The sequence below is a fragment of the Puma concolor genome, chromosome B3 (genome assembly GCF_028749965.1).
Source record: "Puma concolor isolate L17-30 chromosome B3, mPumCon1.1.hap2, whole genome shotgun sequence".
In the NCBI taxonomy this organism is placed as follows: domain Eukaryota; kingdom Metazoa; phylum Chordata; class Mammalia; order Carnivora; family Felidae; genus Puma; species Puma concolor.
In genome coordinates this window covers 59,884,794-59,908,470 of record NC_141672.1, presented here as the reverse complement: position 1 = coordinate 59,908,470, position 23,677 = coordinate 59,884,794, and the positions used below count along the sequence as shown (strand labels likewise).

The following is a 23,677-nucleotide window of genomic DNA, read 5'->3' as shown; positions in this document are numbered from 1 at the left end:
TCAAAAAAAAAAAAAAAAAAAAAGTTTTATTTGAGCCCAACTGAGGACACCTGTCTGGGATACATCATCTTCACAAAGAAGAGAGTGCTCCAGAAAAGAATGTCTAATACAAGGTTACATTTTTTTTTGTTGTTACATCAAGAGTTACAAATCCTGGGGCGCCTGGGTGGCGCAGTCGGTTAAGCGTCCGACTTCAGCCAGGTCACCATCTCGCGGTCCGTGAGTTCGAGCCCCGCGTCGGGCTCTGGGCTGATGGCTCAGAGCCTGGAGCCTGTTTCCGATTCTGTGTCTCCCTCTCTCTCTGCCCCTCCCCCGTTCAAAAATAAATAAACGTTGAAAAAAAAAATTTTAAAGAGTTACAAATCCTGATGATGAAGGACATTTCAGAAAATTACAAGCTTTATCTGATGCGTTCAGTATGTGCCAAGTTGCAGGCTTCAGAAGTGTGGAAACAGAATTTAGGGAGATTTTTTATTCTTATCTTTACTTTGAAATGTTTCTTTTAGGTTATTTGCTAACAAAACAGATGTACAATGTGTGCTCAGGGCTGAAATAGAGCCTGTGCTTTGAAGTTTGGTAAAGTCATTTTGACCTTGGTAAAAGTATAGCTTCCCTGGGAGCCCAGGGGCAGGGCCCACAAATATTAAAAGTTGAAAATTTCCTTTATCATGTGTTTACAATCCAAGAAATGTATGATAACACCTGGTTCATCTGTTTTCTGGGCCTTTTATAGTACAAGCTTCTGGGTTGTTTACTTGGGAAAATTAGGTGCAGTTAATGGACTATGCTTTACAAGGTAGGCAGATACCTTGGCTTTATTCTATGGAAAAAAAGATACTGTAAAAACCAGCACGGGATAAATACAGGCAAGGATGTCTGGAAGGAAACAAATGTTTAAGCAAACCTTGAGATGTTGTCCTGTAATTTAGAAAGACTGTTTGAACTGTGTATCAGACATGTCTTTTTCACATTCTCAGATTTTTATGATCTCATGTGTGTGTCACCCTTGGCCACTTGCTCCGCCTCAGTCACTGCTATGGTGACATACTTCATGCAGGCTGAGTGATACCACTGCCTGAAGCCAGCAACCGTATACCCAGACTCAGACATTCCCAAAGAATTAAATATGCAATTTGGTAAGTATTATTTGGAGCATAAAAGAACACTAAAGGAGGCAAGGAAGGTTTTACCAGGACTTGAAAGTTTAATTTCAGAGTTTATCAGATGAACAAATTGGAGAGGAGGGATTGCCATGGAGAAGAGGACAGACCTGGAGCTCAATTAGAAAGTTGTTGCAGGGGCACCTGGATGCTGGTTGAGTGTCTGACTTCGGCTCAGGTCATGATCTCATGGTTTGTGAGTTCAAGCCCCAAGTCAGGCTCACTGCTGTTCATGTGGAACCTGCTTCGGATCCTCTGTCTCTCCTTCTCTTTCTCTCTGCCCCTCCCCCACTCACGCTCTCTTGGTTTCTCTCTCCCAAAAAAAAAAGTTGTTGCAATAATTCTCATACCAATGAAATAAAACTATGAGTGGCTTGGGAAATGGAATAAGAGAATTAATCTGAAACATAATTATGTGATAGAATTGACAAAATTTATGAGCTTTGAAAGGATGTAATAGGAGGTGAAAGCAGGTGAGAAAAGGAATAGCTAAGAGGAATCCTAGGTTCCTGGTTTAGGCAATTAGGTTGATAATGCAGCTATTAATCATGGTATTTAGGTAGAAAACTCTTTAGGTTACAGTGATAGTAAGATCATTCTTTGATATTTTACATTCATTATGCTTGTAGCATATCCAAGTGGAAGTCTGTAAGGGGCAGTTAGGCTATAGAGAGAAATAGGGGGAAAGATTAGAGCTAGGACCTTTGACTTCCAGTTAATTGGAGACTGGGTCTGTATAGACATGGAAAAGAGAATATAAAATGAAAAGGGGTATATAACCAAGGATGGAAATTCTAGGCAACACTAACATTTATGGTGCAGGAAAAGGAGAGTGAAGTAAACTAACTGAAAAGAAGTAAGGAGATGAAAAGATAATGAAATGACAGAGAAATTATTTAAGAAGTGCTAGTATCCAAGGAATTTGAGGGTCTGTGTTCTCATGATAAACTGTAAAATTCTAAGACCAACAGGAATTGCATATTAAGATAAATTATTCCCAGTTCTTGTAAGAATACTTCAGGATATCTGGTGCTGGTTATGGAGGGGCCTTCTAATAATATCGGTTTCTTAGGTTTGAATACTTAGTGGCATAAACCAAGTTATTTCCATGAAGCTTTTATACTGTCTCTGTTGGTGACTGGAAGCTTCTTTGTGTTACATTCCTATCACATTTACATTCACTTGACATTCAACAAATGTTTATAGAGTGCCCACCCTGTATGAGAGATAGGATACAGTGGTGAATTAAAGAGGCAAAGACACTTGTCCTTGAGAAGCTAACATTCAAGAGACAGAACGAAAAATTAGCACAATACATATTTTTATACAGGGTGATAAGTGCTATGAAAAAACTAAAATGGAATAAGTAAGATCAGAGGTATAGTGGGCAGAGAGGTTTGCAGCTGGGCAGTTTGCTATATTAAATAGTGTGGGGATCTCACTGAGAACGTGAGGTTGATCAAGTACAAAGAGGAGAAGGAGTTAGCCAAGTGGATACATGAGGATGGAGTATTCCAGGCTGAAGAAAAGATACAGCAAATGCTCAAGATAGGTGCGTGTCCAACTTGTGTCGGGATCTGGGAGAAGATTGTAGATATAAATGGAATAAGCAGGGAAGAGAAGGTAGATTACATAGGGCCTTGTCTGACTCTTATTAGCAGTAAGAGAAGAATCATTTGCAGGTTTTAATCAAAGGAGTGACCTGATCTGACTTGCCTTTCAAAGGATTATTTGGCTGCTCTGTTGAGAATAAATTTGTTTGCTTTTTTGGAGTCTTCCATGGTTACTTCTTCTCTGTGATGCATGAAAAGAAATAGGAGACCTAGGAAAAGATTACATACAGATAAAAGATGATAATAATTTCAGGGTGGTATCAGTGAAATAGTGAGAAATGGATGGGCTCTGGACGTATTAGGTATATAAATTCTACAATGTTTCCTTTGTAATAATGCAATCTTGTATAGTAGTCAGCTGTTCCAAACATTTGGCAAAGGACCTTATGAAAAAATATTTTGTGAGGTGTTTTAATCTAGTGCTAATATGTTACAGTCAAATTCACCTTCTTCCTAAAATTTATCCTAACTGGCATTGCAATTATTGCTGTTTAAGTCACTAGACTCGGTAAATATGTGTCTGTTGGGTTTCCTGGTATGTAAAAAAGATGACTTATAAAGTGATAGGAATTATACCTGTAGTTTTTCAATGGCTTTAAATCTCACAGATTCTGTACTTCAAATCTCTGAATATCTAAATAATTATCTTGATATGACTCTCTAGGTTATGCTGGTCCAGTTGGTATACTTTGCATGTTGCAAACTATAGTCATTTTAAGTTAATGCCTTTAAATTATGAGACATGTAGTCTTGTATTATTACTGGCCAAGGCCTTTGTGAGAGGCTGTTATGAATGCAAAATTTGGTTCAATTAAGAGGCACATTTGGATGACTTCATAAATATCGATTAAAATACATGCTGGTCCAAGAAAATTACAATTTCCATGGTTTGAACAAATAATGCAGTTCTGCAACAATGTTGATTTTATTTGCCAAATTTCAGTTTTCTTCAACAGATAGTATTTGAATGCTCTTCTGTTTAAAGTTAGACGTGGCACCGTATTGAATTGTCCAATTATCTTTTAATGGCATCTTTACTACAAAACAGGTATGATAAGCAAACCTTCAAAGCAAGTGTTTTTTACTTTTATTTTACTAAAATAAAAATAGTAAAAACTACTTTTGGCTAACAATCTAAATTGTTACAACATATAAGCAAATGAGCACAATGTATATGTGCATGTACATGTGCACACTGATGAGTGTTTGTGTACACATACACATATACAAGCCCATGATGTTTAACTGTATCACCAGCTAATGGAATTAAGCTCAACATAGCTATTAAATTTGTATCCATTGTGTCATGTGTTTTCATTAAGTACAATTAAATGATGAGATGCATTGGTTTTCTTTAGTTAGTAACCTAAGGCCTAAATCTCACATTTAACCTGAATATTATGAATATCGGTTTTTGATTAAGGGCATGACAAATGTATCATTTGTTTTAAGGTTAAAAAGTGTAGAAATTTAAAGATGTTACATGAATCGGCAGGTCACATTTCTTGTGGTTTGTAATATTATAAGCGACTGAATTATTTAATTGCCTACATTATACTTTCTGAGACAGATTTTGCAATAGCATGGTTATCAAGGAATAATATTAAAATTTTGAGTTAACTTTTTGTTAATACCTCCATTTTGTTTGGGTAACAAAACAGAGCTGGAGTGAAAAACAGCTATTTTAAAAACACAACGGAAGGTCACTGCTCTGCCCCTGTGGGAGTGGCGTAATTTCTCTCCTAAAGTACCTGGACATTTTTTAACAAGACACCTTGAGAGACCTCTTTATGTTGGAAAGCAAGAGCCCTCCAGGGTATGGTTTGAAGGAGACTGATGGCTGGACTGCTCAGCATAAGAAATAAACGGTTACTTGAAGGTGGGAGTGACCCAGGAGAGAAAAAGAGAGGGTCAGAAACACAATAGCAGGTAGGGGACAGTAGAGAAATATCAAGACTGAGAAATTCCTAGGAGAGGGATGATTAAAGGACTGTCCTTGTTTTTGGTGTTGAATATCGGGAGCGTAATCCTCCACATCTTGCTCTATCACACACACCTTTAGTAGTGTCTGCTCTATACACAAATTTCTTGACTGAATGGTGTTTGATAAAACAAAGGAAAAGGTTGTATATCTGTGATGGTTGCTGAACAGAGAAAGGAGAAGAAATATGTTGGGTCAAACATAAGTGAGAATTTAGTAAGAGAAGAAATCAGAATTAGAGATAACAAAAGACAAGCTTCCAGATTTGGGGAAAATTCTCTCTAAGGAGATTTCTTCTCCCTGGACATGAGATAGGAATTAGAGGAAATCATAAAGCAGAGGATGACCTCAGCTGATATCTGGATTATATTTGCCTTGGTTGTTGCTTTGAATCTTCACACAAGTCACTTCTGTATTCAAAAAACTTAAACAACAATTTTGAATGTAGAAGGATTTGTTCTAACCCCATTAGTGGAGGCAGCTTGGCATTCCTGGGCCCCTTGCAGTTTGGGAATCTCTGAGATATTTCAAACATTCAAAAATTCTAACAAAAATTGAATAGCTTCTCATGATGAGGTGACATGAGCTAATGAATCTGTCAAATATCTCCTTTGTAATGGAATTATATCCACTCAGTTGATAATTGTGTAATGGTATCTCATGCCTATCAGAAGCTCTGATTAGCAGTTAGATGTCTTTGAAGGAAAAGGAGGAGAAAACAATTATTAAAAATTTCAATTCTATTTCTGCTCCTTCCTCCTGGGTGAGGTGAGCTTTTTCATTTTGAAGTCATCTGTGTTCCTTGAGCAGACAATAAGACTACAGAACTGCAGCAAAGACAGAGGTCTGTTAACTCCTAAACCCAATCCCTTCTTAGAAATCTATTTCACTGTGAAATGGGTGGAAATGGCCCAGCTGTCTTGTTAACTATAGGCAGCTTCTCAAGGAAGTTAATAAAACTCTCAATAGAAGCATCTACAAACTTATGGTGGTGGCTGCAGACACAGAGCCCTTGGAGATTTCTCACATCTCCTGTTGTGGTTTGAAGAGTGTGGTTCAAAGGACCTGAGATGATCGTTGTCTAGTCACCAGCAAAAAAAAAAAAAAAAAAAAAAAAAAAAGTGCAGCCAAAAATATTCAGGCCATCCTGCAGTCCCGTTGTCTAAAACACAGATCTCAGCCAAATCTCCTACCGATTTCCACCCTTCCAACACTGCCAGAGAATTATGCAATATGCATTGTCTTTGAATCAGTCATTGATGTTTTGTTTTGTTTCAAGGTTCATTCTTTAAAACTGTAGTCCAGAATCTGACTAATTGATTTTTTTAAATTTATATTTATAAATGATTTTGGTGGATAAAGAACACTTTTTTTTTTTAAGTTTATTTATTTGAGAGAGACAGAATGCAAGTGAGGGGAGAGGCAGAGAGAGAGGGAGAATCCCAAGGAGGCTCCCTGAGGTCAGCACAGAGCCCAGAGTGGGGCTCGAACTCACAAAACCATGAGATCATGACTTGAGCCAAAATCACAAGTCAGATGTATAACTGACTGAGCCACCTAGGCACCCGTTGATTTTTTTTATTTTTTTAAATTTTTTTTTCCAAAGTTTTTTTATTTATTTTTGGGACAGAGAGAGACAGAGCATGAACGGGGGAGGGGCAGAGAGAGAGGGAGACACAGAATCGGAAACAGGCTCCAGGCTCCGAGCCATCAGCCCAGAGCCTGACGCGGGGCTCGAACTCACCGACCGCGAGATCGTGACCTGGCTGAAGTCGGACGCTTAACCGACTGCGCCACCCAGGCGCCCCGATTTTTTTTAAATACAATTTTCACACAGCTATTTTAAACATTAGGTAAGAACTAGAAAGCATCCTTGGCCTAGGAAAGATATCTGGTCACAGTTTTCATTAACTAGCTTTTACTGAACACCTATTATGTGTGAAATTCAAGAAGGTGCATAGTGATACTTTAGGGACTATTTTCACCCTCTAAAATTTGACGGCCTTGAGAATAAGCATCATGAACTTAAAAATATTTTAATGTTTGTTTATTTATTTTGAGAGAGAGAACACTAGCAGGGATGGGCAGAGAGAGAGGGAGAGATAATCCCAAACAGGTTCCATCCTGTCAGCACAGAGCCCCATGTGGGGCTTGAGCCCACAAACTGTGAGATCATGACCAAGCATCATCAACTTTTTATTCTTTGCCTGACACAGTGTTCCATACATGTGAGATGGATGAGGAGGTTTCCTTTTTCCTTTCTAGAGACTTAGGGAATGAGACTTTGAAGGAAGAGGAGGAGGGACAAGGTATTAAAATGGAGGATTTGGGGGAAAGACTGGCCCCTGGCTACAGCCAACAACAGATCTTGAATCTGAGGAAATATCTTTGTGACAATTTGTTACCTCATTTGGGACATTTGTATCAACTTGTAGAGCTCTTAGAAATGAATCCTGCCAAAATATAGATCCTTCACTGAATCAGAAACAGAGTGTCAAGTGACTCATTTATTCTTGTGAGTACCCTGGTTAAGAATTATATTCTAATTTGGAGGTGTTTTTCAATTTCTGTGATCTCTTTCAAAACATGTTGATAGAGTTCATGGAGAAAATTCATTAAAAAGATACTTGAAATCAGCAAATCTGACTTCATCACTAATTAGCAGTGTCTGTGCTGACATCCCATTGATGGTGTTTTGAGGACCATAACATGTTAAAATTTTGTTATAAATTTTAAGGTGCTGTAAAGGTTCAGATCTTGCATATTATAGAATAGTAGTTAAGATCCTGGTACTTGAAGTCAGATCCTGGATTTGAGTCTTATTTCTGCCTTGTGTTAATTGTATAGCTTTGGGCATGTCATTTAGCCTCCCTGAGGCTCAGTTATTTTATTCCCTTGACACCTACTGAGTGTCAGGTATTATTTATAACCATGGTATTGTTTTTTCTGTTGCAACTTGTTTTAAGGAAAATTTATTCTATAAATAATATAAAGAATCTTGTGCTGTCAGTCATTTTTTGGGGCAAGCATATAGGGCTAGTTTTCTTGGGACTGCATTATAAGGTGATTAATATCATGATTTTGAAAAAAAACCAAAACATCTCAGAACAAAGAGTAGAGAGTCTTCTATATTGGGTAAAAAACAACAACAACAAAAAATAAAAATAAAAAAAAACAAACAACACACAAAAAAACAAGAAAACAAAAACAAAAACATTACACTAAATTTGTCTAAGTAAGACGTACACAAAATTCTACTGTGGTACATAAACGATTCAAACAACATGCATTAACATCTTTTCGTACATAGGGACTTTAGGAAAGAAAGAGTTTAGAGTAACAGCCAAGTTATTGTATATTTCCTTACAGATAAAATACTGGCAACAAGGAAATGAACGCAAGCAAGAAAAATCCCGCCTGTGCCGGCTGAGGTGTCCAGAACAGCCCTGTTTTCTGTACTGCCAATTGTGGTAAGTAATGGCTGTGGTACAGGCAGTGGTCTGTGTGCAGAATACTATTTCACCTGTCTGGTTTTATGGAATTACTGGAGAGCAAGAAAGCAGCTGTATTTAGGGAAAGGTCTTGGATGTGAGCAAGATTGGCGTTAGAAAGGTTTTGTTTGACTAAGAGGACATATTATTGACAATATGTGAAGACAATTATTTGGGTTGCCCTGAGAATCTACATAAACTCGTACTATGAAATAAAATTGAAGAATCTTGAAGAGTTATGTGAGACAATGGTCTTAGATTTCATGGCTCTTTAGTATGGGAAGTGTTAAGGAAAGAATGGAGTTATATTATTAGGCAGAAGCTCTGTCAAGTAAAGCAGCATGTGTTTTGAGGGACAGTGCCAATTCCTGGTAGATTTGACAATATTCTCTGATTTTTTTTAAAAAGCAAAATCTTCCAAACTTCACAAAAGACGAATTTCATTGTATTTTTAAAATTTTTTTTAATGTTTATTTCTGAGACAGAGACAGAGCATGAGTGGGGGAGGGGAAAGAGAGAGGGAGGCACAGAATCAGAAGCAGGCTCCAGGCTCTGAGCTGTCAGCACAGAGCCCCACACGGGGCTTGAACTCACAAACTGCGAGATCATGACCTGAGCCAAAGTTGGTTGCCCAATAGACTGAGCCACCCAGGTGCCCTCTTTTTTTTTAAAATTGAACTTGACATGTTTAACTGATATGAAGTTGGTAACTAAAGAGAACTCTCAATTCAATATTAGGAAACATCATTGCCCTTTTAAAATGCAAATAACCATTTTGTTTCCTTAGTCTCCCTCATTCCTTCTTTGTTCTGCTTCTTAAAAGTGGATGATTCCCATTTTTTCTTCGTAGTCTCTCCATCTTCCTTTTTTTCCCCTAGTAATTACATTGTCGTTTAAACATTATGTTAAATATTCAAGGCACCATTAGTTATAAACAGTTAAGAAGACATGATCTTTGCCCCAGGGTTCATGTGTTAGGACAGAAAGGTAAGACAGTTTGTAATAATATAATGTGATAAAGGCTACGTGATTTGGAAACACAAAAGAGGTGACATTTGAAGTTCCATAAAATCTAAATGAGTCTTGAGGAAGGGAGCATTTCAGGAAGGGGGAATGTGCAAAGACTTAGCATGGGGTGTGAAAATGCATAGTGTCTTGGGAGACCCTTAAGTCATTTTGTGTGTTTGGAATATAGAATGTATGTTGGAATGTGCAACAGCTGAAGCTAGGTAAGTGGTTAACTAATCATTTTCCATGTTATCCTGCAGGTAGTGCAGAGTAATAAGAGGTTTTTAAGCACTCATTGGGCTATCTCATTTCTTTTCATGGCTTAACCAGCATCCCTAAGTTAGTTATTCCCAAATCTTTACCTGCAGTTCTGACTTTGTTCCTTAGTGTCATAATCATATTCAAAACTGTTGCCTTATTATTATCCTGCTGTTACTCAAACGAGTCCACTCAGAAGAATTTACTTTGCTCCTTTAAATTCTTCCTTCATTTCTGCTCTGTTTCATGTTGCCATTTCTCTCAAGTCAGTCAGGCTGAACATCTTAGTGCCATTTTCACCTTTCCTCTTTATTTCCATTTCCTCATAGTCTTTTGTTAACCAAACCCTATGGTTTTGCTCCCAAGCACCTCACACCCATTTCCCCATTTCTGTTCCTACTGACACTTCTACAGGGCTCAGACTCTCCTTCCTTCTCATCCTGACTTTAACAATGGCTTTAAATGACTTTAACATTAACTTTAAATGATTTGGTTATTTTCTTTTTCATTTCTAATCCATTTTGAATATAATGGCACCAGAATTTTCTCCCAGAAATGTGGATCTCATAATTCCTATGGTCAAAAACATTTAATGGTTCTTCACTTACGGAATAAAGTACAGATTCCTTAGGGTCACATTCAGGGCCCATGATCATCATCTGTGTTTTTTCTTTCTAAAAATATCTTCTTCCCGTTTCCTTCTCCTTTTTCTTTTTTTTTTTTTTTTAATTTTTTTTCAACATTTATTTATTTTTTGGGACAGAGAGAGACAGAGCATGAACGGGGGAGGGGCAGAGAGAGGGAGACACAGAATCGGAAACAGGCTCCAAGCTCTGAGCCATCCGCCCAGAGCCTGACGCGGGGCTCGAACTCACGGACTGCGAGATCGTGACCTGGCTGAAGTCGGACGCCTAACTGACTGCGCCACCCAGGCGCCCCTCCTCTTTTTTCTAATCTTCCTCATAAGTATTTCTTGTCATAAATCATCATTCTTGGTGCCACCATAATATCAAAAAAAAAAAAAAACTCTTCTTACATATCTTACCTTATATTAAACTTTATTCCTTTAATTGAGTATATGTTTTTAGAAGAAAGAGTATATTTAGTTGTCTATTGCTGTGTAACTAATTGCCCCCACATTTAGCCCCTTAAAATAACACACATTTATTATCTCACAGTGTCATCGGGTGAGGAATCAGGTACAGTTTAACTGGGTCCTCCTGCTCAAGTCTCTCAACAAGGTTGAAATCAAGGTGTCAGTTGGAGCTAGAATCATCTCAAGGTTCAGTTGTGGGGGGGTGGGGGGTCTGCTTTTGCACACTCACTTGTTGCAGAATTCACTTTCTTCCAGGTTGTTGGACCAAGGGCCTCAATTTCTACCTTGTTGGCCAAAGACCGGCCTCCATTGTTTGCCATATGGGCTTCTCCATAGGGTAGCTTTTAACATGACAGCTTGTTTTATCAAAGAAAGAGGGAGAAAAGGAGGGAGGGACAGACAAAAAAGGAAGTCATAGTCTTTCATAATCTTATCTTGGAAGTGACATCCCATCCTTTTTGCCGTATTCTGTTCGTTAGAAGCAAACAGAAGTGAAATGAGGTGAAACCTTCTCGCTTCATTTGGTCAAGATGGTCACAACCCGCTAGAGAGAGAGAGAGAGAGATAGTGTGAGGGAGATTACCCCATGATACCATTTTCTTGAATTTCACTTGAGGTCAACAGTAAAAGTACACACTGGAAATCAGTTCCAGGTAATTTCTAATTTTTTTTCAATATTTTAGATTTCTTAATTTTTATGTAATTGTTTCTTTAAGCATTTTAAAATTTAAGGAATTGCTAAGTTTGAAGTGATTTTTCTCTATAAGGTATACATTTGAGGTATTAATAGTTTTGAAATTTAATACTGTTTACTTAAAAGTTTTAGAAATACTATGGTTTTTTTTTTACATTAGTTTAAAATTGTTAACTTTTTATGTCATCTTTAATAATAAGCAAAAGAATATTTTGATAGGTATTATAGGCCCAACTCTTGGGGACTATTATTATATTATAGCTACTTCATTTTATAATTCAGAAATATTATACTTTGACTCCAATGAATTATTTTTATATGCCTTTTCAATGTTATAAACAGATTAAGAGAGTATAATGTGAAGAAGAGAATAAATTCCTTTAGAAACATTCCTGGTTTCGCTTAAGGTTTTATTCATTACTTGGTTCAAAATAACTTTGGCTTGATCTTTTTCTATGTGTGTATGATCTATTTTTGAGATGTTTGAGACCAAAAGAATAAAGCTTAAGTTCCCAGGAGCAGCCAAATAATTGCATTTTGAATTTGTAAAATCCTTTCTTTTTAAGCTGACAATAGTGATGAAACATTTGCATTTGAACCTAGCAGCATGTAGATTTGAAAGTTTGTAATGAATAAAATTGTGAATTAAATGAGGGAGAGAAATGTTACTCTTTTTAAAAAACCTTTAATGGAACCATTAAATATGGATTATAAACCAATTTATTTTTCAAGCAACACATTACATTATCAACTTTTTCAGATCTTTATAAATTTATTCATATATTTTCTTCCCTAAACTTCTCTCTTCAGGAGCAATTTTAAATGAATGTTTTCAGTTCTGTTTAGGAATATATTATCAAGTCCTAAAACCAAGCCTGGTTATATATATTTGCATTTTGTACCTCTTCCTCAATTTGAGCTTAATGATAAAGCCCATTTAGAGTTTAAGAATTTGGAAGATAGCACAAAAATAAATTTTAAGTTGATTACAGGTAATGCATATTTTACCACATTGCCAACTGTTTCTCCCTAACGAGAGATTAAGGACAATGTCAAATATGTACTAAATTTGATACTTTTGTTTTTTTAATTTTTTTTTTCAACGTTTATTTATTTTTGGGACAGAGAGAGACAGAGCATGAACGGGGGAGGGGCAGAGAGAGAGGGAGACACAGAATCGGAAACAGGCTCCAGGCTCTGAGCCATCAGCCCAGAGCCCGACGCGGGGCTCGAACTCAGGGACCGCGAGATCGTGACCTGGCTGAAGTCGGATGCTTAACCGACTGCGCCACCCAGGCGCCCCTAAATTTGATACTTCCTAGTGGAAAGTGAAATTTTTTTTTCTAAATATTAATGATTACATAGTTACCAAATTATCAGACTGGCTTTGAGATACATTTGATCACACTACATTTTGAAGAAACATAAGAAAAAAAAAAAAGAATATCCATAAAAATCTGTGTTGGTTTTCCTCAACTGACCTGACAGTTCAGGTGTTCAAGTTGATAAGATTAGCTAAGAGTATAGAACATATATGAAATATAAAGTTTCAAAAACAAATATAGTATTTTTTTGACAATGGATAGTTTGTCTTCATCCATTCTAAGAAGACATAAATTAATTGTTTTGAAATGTCACTCAATGAGATACATTCAAATTTATTTCAAGATTAGGAAAGCATATCAAAGCAGCATAAAGCTTGACCAAATAATTCCACCATTCCCCAATTTTAAAATATCAAAATGATTTTCATAGCCTAGTGAGTTATAAAAATGGGAAGAATAACTATAAACTGAATAGGTATGAATTAGAAATAAGAAAAGGAAGCACCATGGCGAGACTATGAAACTATTTATTGTATTTCCCTGTGGGAGTTACATTGCTGGGAATATGATTATAAGTATGATTCTAACCTTTATTCTCCACTGAGAATTTTGTTATGGCATGTGTTCATACATGTATACATAATCAAAATGTGTAAATTGCTAAAGAGGGTACAATTGACATCACACAGTTCAGAGACATGGAGATAATTCATCCAAAAGAATCTGGTGGTAACTTGGTTTTATGAACTATGTATCAAAAGAATGTGGTAATTCAGTACCAATGACTAGCTATGTGATCTTGGACACATTACTTAGAATCCCTAAGCCTGTTTGACATCTGCTAAAGACATACAATCATAGCTTATCTCTCATGGAGGCTGTGGGGAGTTAGTAAAAATAATATATTGCATTATGACTAGCCTAATCCATGATAAAAGTAAGCATTCACTAAATGTGGTTTATTATGAGTCCTTTCATCCACAGGTTTTATTCAGCACTTACATATGCCATGCAGTACTCTAAGGTCTGGGGATACAACAGTCAACAAAACAGATGAATGGGAAAGTACAGTGTATATAAATAACCAAGATCAATAAGTAAAATAAATGCTAGATTAGATACTGATAAGTACTTGGAGAAGAATAGGGCAGAGAAGAGAACTAGAAAGTACATTGAGATAGAGGTTGTAATTTTGAATAGTTTGGCTAGAGAAGGCATCACTGAAATTATGGCATTTTAGTAAAAACCTGAGGGAGGTGAGGGAATAAGCCATGGGATGTTTGGGAGAAGAGCATTCCAGGGGGAGGAATTGGGCATGTACAAAGGCCCTGAGGTGGGAACAATAAGGAATCTATGTGGAGTGAGCAAGGGTAGAAGAGTAAGCGATGAGATAAAGAGATAATGGGGGCCAGATGTTGTGAGCCCAGAAGAAGGCTGCTAGGACTTTGAATTTTTCTTTGAGAAACTTGGGAAGCCATTGGAGGGTTTTGAGTAGAGAGATGTGACCTGTGATTAACAGCATCACTCTGGCTGCTGTCTTGAGACCAGGCTGAAGGGAGATGGTTGGAAGGCTATTGTCAGTCTAGGTGAGGGATTGTGCGTTAGAGATGGTGATAAACAATGGATGTTGTGAGCAGTGGTAGGATAATTGATATTTATTGAATGTTAAAACAATAGGTTTTATTAGAAGATTAAGTTTAGAGTGTATGAAAGAAGGGTCAAAGATGACCCAAGGTTTGTGGCTGAACAACTAAAGAGTGGCATTACTACTGAGAAGGAAAAGGTAGAGTGTGTGTGAGCAGGGAAAGATCTGAAGTTCAATTTGATGAATGTTATGTTTGTGAATTTTATTAGACATTTAAATGAAGTTGTGGAAATGTAGTTGGATTAATTCCACTGGAATTCAAGAGAAAGATCTGTGCTGGTGGTAAAAATTATAAGAGTCTTATGCATGCAGATGGTTTCTAAAGCCATGAGACAAGAGTGAGATGCCCAAGGGAGTGAAGTGGATAAAGTAGAAAGATGAGGAACAAGCAAAGAAAATTGAGGGTGAGGATATTGAGGTAGGAAACAAGACAAAACAAAAGACAGGATGATATGCTAGAAGCTGAGAGAGGAGGAGTGAGTGAAATGCTAATGGGTCGTGTAAGCGGAGGACCAAAGAGTAACCATTATATTCTACAACATGGAGGTCATTGGTGACCTTATCATTAGTCTGATTGATTCTGCCTCATCCAGCTGTTGTAACCTTTTTCTGAACCATTTTTTTTGATCTGTTTTTTCTGCTTCTGGACTCCTGTTCATCACCTACTCTCACATAGGTTTTGATTATATTGTAAAAGACTTTTTCTGTGTTTTCATTGTGTCATGGAATTCTGTCTTCACATCCTGGTGCCTTTCTGTACATGGGTTTATATAGCTCTTGTGAGTGGAGACCCTGTTCCACTCTGCCTTTGAGATTCCTTATGATTGTTCTACATACAGTATTAGCATTAGCATTAGTATTAGTAATATAGTATTAATATTAGCATTGTTTTATTGCCACCTGCTGCTTGTAACTCAGCAGTTTTGTATGTTTGTTTGTTTGTTTATCTTTAAGCAAAAAACTTTGTCTTCTGGTGCTAATGCTATTCATCTAATTACACGCCCTGTTACCGCCTCAGTACCATTATCTCCTGGCATTCCAAACTGCTACCCACAGTTATTGGATATTTCGCTGTTGTGAGTCTCAGGCAATTTGAATAATTATAAATGGTCCATTAGAAGAGCTCATAGTTTGTCAAGTGTTTATTACACCATACATATATCCCTCATACTGTCTCTAAAAGACAACACTCGGGACACCTGGGTGGCTCAGTCGGTTAAGCATCCAAATTTGGGTCAGGTCATGATCTCACAGTTTGTGGGTTTGAGCCCCACATTGGGCTCTCTGCTGTCAGCACAGAGCCCACTTTGGATCCTCTGTCCCCGCCCTCCCTCTGCCCCTCCCCCACTTGCACTCTCTCAGAATAAACTTAAAAAATAAAAATCAATAAAAGACAGCACTCATTTACATTTATACAGTCTTCTGTGACTTACATACACATCTCATTAACTTTAAAAATACACATTTCATTGAGAGCAGATGTAGAGACAAGATACTTGATACATTATAAAATTCAATTTAGTTCTATAAAAATAGACTAAGTACCAAATATGTGCTAAAGTTTAAACTAGGTGGTAAAGCTTCAGAATGAGTAAGACAGGGTTTTTGCCCTCAGGGAGCCTGTGGGGTGTGTGTGTATGTGTGTGTATGTGATGTGTTGTGGGCTACACAGCACTGAGATAGGCTAGAGACAAATACATGGTCAGAATCTGATGCTTGTCTGCTACGTGCATGAAGAATTCAGGTGATCTAATTAATTTTAACCTGTCTTTGTTGGCTACTTCAAAACCTCACACCTTAGCTATCTTTAGTCTGGGTCCCCTCTGTTCCTGGCACTAGTTGAGAATTAGGTGAGTGGCATAGATGTGGGGGTGCTCTTGCTGACACAGGGTTTGATAAACACAGGGACTGGGAGGAAGGAGAAAAGGAAGGCTAGGAGTGGGAAAGTACTGACTACTGAGTCAGAGAGGGGAAAAAGTGTCTTGAAGTTTTCTTCATCCCACACCTATGAAGAGTTTTGAGTCAGAGAAGTGCCTGAGGAAGAGGTCAGTAGAAAGCAGCAGATAAAGAAGACTTAATGGAAGCAGCTGGTAGGGAATATAGGTATGTACAGGAACATGGCTGGTCAGAGGCAGACTGAGCCTTTTACTGTAACTCCTTTTATTTTCTTTATTTTTTTTCAATATATGAAGTTTATTGTCAAATTGGTTTCCATACAACACCCAGTGCTCATCCCAAAAGGTGCCCTCCTCAATACCCAGCACCCACCCTCCCCTCCCTCCCACCTCCCATCAATCCTCAGTTTGTTCTCAGTTTGTAAGAATCTCTTATGCTTTGGCTGTCTCCCACTCTAACCTCTTTTTTTTTTTCCTTCCCCTCCCCCATGGGTTTCTGTTAAGTTTCTCAGGATCCATGTAAGAGTGAAACCATATGGTATCTGTCTTTCTCTGTATGGCTTATTTCACTTAGCATCACACTCTCCAGTTCCATCCATGTTGCTACAAAGGGCCATATTTCATTCTTTCTCATTGCCATATAGTACTCCATTGTGTATATAAACCACAATTTCTTTATCCATTCATCAACTGTAACTCCTTTTAGAGACTGCTTTGTATATGCTAAGGACTTGACATATAGTTGCTATCTTTTTTTAAATTTTTTAAAATCGTTATTTATTTTTGAGAGAGAGAGTGTGAGCAGGGGAGGAGCAGAGAGAGAGGGAGGCACAGAATCTGAAGCAGGCTCCAGGCCCTGAGCTGTCAGCACAGAGCCCAAAGTGGGGCTTGAACCCACGAACTGTGAGATCATGACCTGAACCGAAGTCAGACGCTCAACCGACTGAGCCACCCAGGCGCCCTATAGTTGCTAATTTAATTATTGTTAGGATGCTGAGTATATCTCCACTTTACAGGTGGAGATTTAGAGATCATGTAACTTCCTCAAGATCACGTAGTCCTGAAGTGATAAGCCATGACTCTGACACAGCATCAGTATGCTACAGCGTCATGCCATAGAGTTAGCTCTTTATCATACTAGTAATGAGGGAAGGGTACATGATTCAAGGGTCCTTGAGCAGGGCACAGCATGAATGAACAAGTAAACTTGATGGGTATCATCTGTGTGTGGAGAGGAAGATGGCTTAGGGGCCATTTGGTGAAAGGAGCTTAGCTCTGATGACAGTCCTGCCCATCATTCTTCCCTGAAATGATCAGTCCTATTCTCTTATTCCCACATGAAACAATAATTTCGTCTGAATTTGGAAGATTTGTTGTTCAGTTTTCTTCCTCCACCAGTAGATGATGTTATTGTGCATTAGTTGTCCATATGCATGTATGAAGTCTTCTATTGTGTTTCTTGTCCCTGGAAATGAAGCACTTTTCTATGACTTGTATGTGAAACACTGATTCAAGGGTGTAGATGCAGAAAGCCTCTCTTGGCTTGTTCTCTGATGCCACACTGGGGACAGACTGTTTACTCAACTGTTACTGAAATGGTATTCTGCTTCCAATTCCAGTATTGTTCCATGTGAACATAGCTTTAGGATTTGATTCCTTGTGGAGTGGGGTGAATGATAGCACTCAAACCGCCCAATCTCTACTCTGCACCCCTCAGGTAACTCTTAAAGGCAGAATATGTTTTGCATAAAGGTGGAAGAATAATGGTTGGAACCTGTGTAGTGTGGAAATAGAATGTTCAAATTGCTTCTCTCCCAGACCTGTGGTACTTTGGGTACTAGAATTGTGCAGTCACCATCTATGAGGCTACGAGAGAGATGGTGACACTGGGTGAGTGAACATTGTGATACAGAAGTAGAAGCAACAGGCAACTCCTCTCAAAATCCAGAGGTTATCTGCCCCTCTTTTGTTACCTTTGTTAGGAAGTTAGTTTTTATAATAGGAGTCTGAGATATATTTTCTAATTGTCAGCATATACTGTATGACATTAATAGTGTTATTCTGAGGGGTGCCTGGGTGCTTAGTCAGTTGGGTGTCTGACTCTTGGTTTTGGCTCAGGTCATGATCTCACAGCTTTGTGGGTTCGAGCCTTGCGTCAGGGTCTGTGCTGACAGTGAGGAGCCTGCTTGGGATTCTAACTCTCTGCCCCTCCCCTACTCACGCTGTGTCTATCTCTGTCAAAATAAATAAATATACTTAAAAAAATAGTGTTAATCTGAAAGTCAAGGTCAAATCACATTAGTTTTAACCTACTCTATGCAGAGAGTATTCAGGAAAACTGAATACTGTTGTAATGGATGTTTGTTCATTTTTCTAACCTTGATTATCTTTACAACAGTAAACACAGCATTGATTTGACTTTCTGTTTTGAAATGATATTGTTAAATCTCTTAAAATGTCTTTTGTTATAGGCAGTAAAACATTTAATAAACATTTTTAAAAAAGACAAAATCGGAAACAAAATATGAAATAAAATCAGTATAAGATCTAGGTCTTATACCAGGGTCAGGGACAAAGTTCAGTTCAGTAGAATTCAAGTTATTTTTATAGTACTGTCCTTTACTTTGTGAAATGTGTATGTGTTCCTAAGAAACTGCATATGCAGTGCCAAACAAATGTTTTAAAATCGGAGGACAATGTTCATGGAAGAAAAATCAAATTAGCAACAAGTTTTAATATTTTTAAAGCAAATAACTTGAAAAGGAAGGTTATGACCTTGTGTAAAAGTATAAACAGTATATTAGAAACATCTTAATATGTGAACATATTTAGCTACCACATAGCTGATATTTTTTAAATAAATTTTTAAAATTGAGTAAAAATACTCAATTTTGATTTCATGTATGTTTCTTTTTAATAAAGGGGATTTTTAAAAGTATGGTATTAAAGCAATGAAAAATATACATATGTCTATGATAATGCTGCAGTGTGTTTCTGGGTACTTCAATGAAAGTTAACAAAAAGTTAACAAGGGCTTGCAGCACAGCAACTAACCAATGGCCATTAAGAGACCACGTTTGGCTACTCTGCAACTGGTGTGGCCTGAATGAATTTCAGAAGTGCACTTTTATAATGATGCCATTTTTAGAAATGCAATTATTGCATAACTTGACATCCAAAAGTAAGTGAATGTAATAATTTTTTTTATATGTAAGCACATGCTGTTTCATCATATTCATGAAAATAAGAGAAAGAACACTGGACTAAAAAAATGTGGCAGCCCTTATTTGTAAGCGTTTAGACTACAGAGAAAATATAATAGGATGTAAGTTCACTGACACGATTCCCAACTCCTGGTGTTCATATCCTTGTGATGCCCCTCTCCTTTAATGTGATGGGACCTGTGAATTACTTCTTATCAATAGCATACACAGATGTGATGGAATATATGTGATTATATTACATAAGATGTAACTCTGGTCTTGCTGGAGTCACTCACTCCTTTGTTGACTATGAGGAAGAAAGTTGCCACGTTGTGGGTTGCCTATGTTGAAACATCCATGTAGGAGGGAACTGAGGGTGGTCTCTGGCCAACAGACAGCATGACTGGAGCCCCCAATCCTACAACTGCAAGAAACTGAACTCTTCAAAAAAATGGGATCATTCCCTGGTTGAGTCATTTATTAGACACCACAGCACCTGCCAATGCCCTGATCCCAGTTGATGAGACTCTACCCAGAGGACCTAGATGATATGCCAGTCCCTCGCCCACAGAAATGGAATAAATGTATGTTGTTTTAACCTAATATGTTTGTTAAACCTAATATATGTTTATATTTATATCTACATCATGTCTATATCTCTATGTATATCTACAGCTCACAGGTATCTGTATTAGTGAAGGTTTTCCAGAGAAGCAGGACCAAAAGGATGTGTGCATGTATGTATACCCAGAATATATGTGTGCATCCACATATCTAGAGAGATTGATTGATTGATGTACCTTAAGGAATTGGCTCTCATGTTTATGGAGGCTTACTGAATCTAAAATCTCCTGGTGTAGGCCAACAGGCTGGAGGCTAAGGGAAGAATTATAGTTTGAATTCCAAGACAGTTTCCTGGAAGAATTCTTTCTTGCTCAGGGAGGGTCAGTCTTTGTTCTCTAAGGCCCTCATCTGATTAAAAGGGGCTCATTCACATTATGTAGGGCAATCTGCTTTACTCAAAACCCATTAGTTTAAATGTTAATCTTATCTAAAAGAACACCCTCACAGAAACATCCAGAATAACGTTTGACCAAACCTCTGAGCACCATGGCCCTGCCAAGTTGACACATAGCGTCAACCATCACAGCATGCAAGATAGAATCTCTAGAAAGAGATATAATCTTAAACCTTCTCTGCATATGTGCTATCTACATAAAACAGCTAAGTGAATGAATGGAAAATAAGAGCCCACAAATTAAGATAGTTCCAAAGAACACTACACACTCCATCAAACATGAGTAAAAGTGATATTTCTATCAAATATAAATTGAAACAAGTGTTTTTGTATGTCTTCACTTGTGGATAAAGTACTAGAAGGATATTTAAGGACAGTGGTATAAAATAGCAATGTCCGTTGGAAAGAAAAAAAAAGTAAATAATAGAAATGTCTTTAAGTGGAATAAAAATAATAAAAATCCTAAATGTGATCAATTTACAGATTAAGCTGATTACAGAATAATAAGAGGATATTAAAAATAAAACTGGAGGGTGCTGGGGGACTCGGTTCAGCATACAACTCTTGATTTTGGCTCAGGTCATTCTCTCACAGGTTTCTCTCTCCCTCTTTTTCTGCCCCTCCGCCTGCTTGCATGCATGTGTTCTCTCTCAAAATAAATAAACTTAAAAAAAAAAAAAAAAAAAAAAAGACCAGGATTGTACCTTATCAGTACTTGGACCCAAACCACTTCTTCTTATGTGCAGTCTGGGATGAGAATTATGCCAACCTCTGACTACCTCACCTTTTTAAGAACCAATTTACTCCAGTTCAACTGAAGTGTGTGGATCTTGCATTGGAAATTGGTGCTGACTTCAGGAATTGTGTTGATACCACTATTCAGTGGTAGTTCTTTGAATACTACCCTGTGGAGGATAGTTTGTCTCATGCTTGAGGCCTGGGTCTGTGGAGCAGCTGGCGCTTTATAGCTATTTATTCTGTGTCTAATGGCTGCTTTTGAAGAGTAAGGAAAGATGTGAGATGCCTGTTTACTTTCCTGCTTAGTACCAACTCTTGCCCAGGGTTCTATTGCTTCTGGTCACCTTAGTTAATGCCTTCTTGTAATTGAATTGACTTTTCAATACCTGTATAGAATGCCTCATTCTTTGTCCTTCCTCAGCTTTATAGTGGCTTGTCCTCACAAATCTGTTTTCTCTTTGAGATCACTTGCTGTTTACTTTCGTATGTCTTGTGGTAGTGCTGGGGTGGTATGGTTTTACCTCATTCTGGAAGCCAATGCCAGGGACATATCTTTTGGACCACCAAAATATAAGGAAAGTTTTATAATAAGTTCTTTATTCTATGGAATCTATTTTTTTAGCCTCTTGAGTGATAATCCAATGGTTGGAATTTGAATATCAGTAAACTTGAAATAATACATACTCCAATAACTATCCTAAATAAAAAACTTAGAGCTGGTTTTCCTGAAAGCATTATTATTCTATATTTTCCTCTTGAAACCTTTAACAATTACACATTGCCTATTCCTGAGATATGGTGTGAAATTTATACCATGTTCCCTGCTCCTGTTATTTTCTGGAATGTTCTTTTCCCATTCTTTCACCTCTTTTAATGTGTGCACGTGCACACACACTTATATACACATCCACTTCCTCTTTCCTTCCCTCTTTCCCTTTGTCTCCTGAGAGTGCCACCTAATCTTTAAGGTCCCATTTCATTTTCCAGTTTCTCTATGAAGCCTTTCCAGATTCCCTTAAGTAAATGTTACTCTCTTTTTTTTCAACCTTCATTGGTTGATTTGTTCCTCTTTTATGGTGCTTTTCTTAGTCTTATATTAGTGGTTTGTTGTCTTTATTAGATCATAAGCTATTTGGAGGCAGGGATTGGACAGTTATGATCCTTATATTAGGATTTGGATCAGTGCCTTGCACATAATAGATAGTAAATGGTTACTGAATTAAAATGAATGAACTCCTTTAAGCTGTGGTGGAGGCCTTGACAAATATGACCTGATGTTCTATCGAAAAGGATATCCGGGGGCACCTGGGTGAGTCAGTAGGTTGAGCATTTGACTCCTGATTTTGGCTCAGGTCATGATCTCACGGTTTGTGCATTTGAGCCCCGAATTCTGTTCCACGCTGACAGTGCGGAATCTGCTTGGGATTCTCTCTCTCTCTCTCTCTCTCTCTCTCTCTCTCTCTCTGTGTCCCTCCCCTGCTTGCACTCTCTCTTTCTCTCAAAATAAATAAATAAACTTAAAAAAAATTAAGAAACGGATATCCAGTACATTTGGTCATGTAGTTTTCACTCGTATGTGGCAAAATGAGGAAATAAGGTGGTGAGTTTTCCATAAAGCTAAATTTACTTAACATATAGGAATGTCTTTTGTGTTGCCATCCGTCCTGCCTATTGAGAATTAAGATTTATCCTTTCTTTTGTGTTGGTGGGAGGTGCTAGTTAGAAGAACAGAGGAAACCATGTGTTAGTCTTTCTCATTTTATTTTCTTTTATTTGTTATTGATCAGTGATATATGAAGTTTTAAGAACTTGTGATCTAGGGTGTTTGTATATTCCAAGGTCAGCAAACAAAAGGGTTGAGGGATTCTGGTGAAACTAGATATGGTGAAAAAACAATGAACTAAAATATAGGACAAGTAGTGGCAGCAGTAGCATCCTCTCCACTAGTTGTGTGACATTCGTGTCAGCCCTGTGTAGTTATAAGATTACCTTTCAAGGTAGTTGTGAGACCCAAGTAGATAATCAAGTTGTGTAATATTTTTGTTTTTAGTGTAGTCTACAAGGAAAGGATTGTGTTAGTTATTGATAGTGCTTCTTTGTATTTTTAGTGTCAACTCTACTTCCTTTAGAGCCCTCTATAACCCAGAGAAAGGGCATGTCTTTCCTAGAATCAGTATTACAAATTGTTCCTCATCCTTCTGGTGACATTGATTTGATTACATATCATAAACCATCCAGCAGGATTTTTATTGTCGGATTAAAATGAAATAATAGTGTCAGCATCAGAATGCCAGTGGTAGATATTTGTATAAGTGATTCCAGCTGAGAGGTTATATGGACATTGTTTCAGCTTTTGCTGTGCTCTGGTAGGGTGAAAGGTGAACTTTAAGTCTGAAGCACCCTTATGAGGATATTCTATATGAAGGATTATTTCTGTAATGAAAAATTGCCTTTCACTTTGCATGAATCACATTGAATCAACTGAAAGTGATTGTATTAATGCCTTAAGTGATTGCACATCTACTCTGTGAAGATATGTTGCCAAAATATGC

At 37.6% G+C, this 23,677-nt stretch overlaps 1 long non-coding RNA gene and 1 other non-coding gene across 2 annotated transcripts in view; both read right to left on the bottom strand.

Moving 5' to 3' along the window:
• Nucleotides 1-10,552: 10,552 nt before the first annotated feature.
• LOC147579993 (uncharacterized) overlaps nucleotides 10,553-23,677 on the bottom strand; it is a 59,107-nt gene continuing 45,982 nt past the window's right edge. Inside the window, exon 2 of the long non-coding RNA XR_015252406.1 lies at nucleotides 10,553-11,151. This is a non-coding gene — a long non-coding RNA (uncharacterized LOC147579993). The remainder of the gene's footprint in view (nucleotides 11,152-23,677) is intronic.
• Nucleotides 17,040-17,124, bottom strand: TRNAR-UCG (transfer RNA arginine (anticodon UCG)). Its single transcript has one exon. It is a non-coding gene; the product is annotated as a tRNA-Arg (tRNA).